The sequence below is a fragment of the Lipotes vexillifer genome, unplaced genomic scaffold, assembly GCF_000442215.2.
Source record: "Lipotes vexillifer unplaced genomic scaffold, Lipotes_vexillifer_v1.1 scaffold371, whole genome shotgun sequence".
Taxonomy (NCBI): Eukaryota; Metazoa; Chordata; class Mammalia; order Artiodactyla; family Lipotidae; genus Lipotes; species Lipotes vexillifer.
The window spans coordinates 349,062-349,624 of record NW_006786304.1 but is presented as its reverse complement, the minus strand read 5'-3'; positions in this window follow the sequence as shown (position 1 = coordinate 349,624).

Sequence of the window (563 nt, the reverse complement as noted above, 5' to 3'; positions counted from 1 at the left end):
CTACATCCAAACGGTGCAATACTAGATAATATTCAAACTTGCTCAGTTGTCCAAATAATGCCCTTTAGAGTGAATTTGTTTTTCCTGCTCCAGACTCTGGTCCAGGGTGTCACATTACATTTGGTTGTCCTGGCTCTTTCGTCCCCATTCATCTCTTGTCTTTATGACACTGGCATTTTAATTTTAATTGAGTGGCCCCCGCTTGCCACAACTAGAGAAAGCCCTTGCACAGAAACGAAGACCCAATACAGCAAAACTAAAATAAATTAATTAATAAACTCCTCCCCCCAACATCTTCTTTAAAAAGAAAGAAAGAAAGAAAGAAATAGCCTTCCCCCACTTTTTGAAAACATAAGCACAGTATCATATCACCCTCAATAAAATTAGCAATAATTCCTTACTATTGTCAAATACCCAGTCCATTTTTTTTTTTTTTTGCTGTACGCGGGCCTCTCACTGTTGTGGCCTCTCCTGTTGTGGGGCACAGGCTCCAGACGCGCAGGCTCAGCGGCCATGGCTTACGGGGCCCGCCCCTCTGCGGGCTTGGGGGGGTTTCCCGGGCC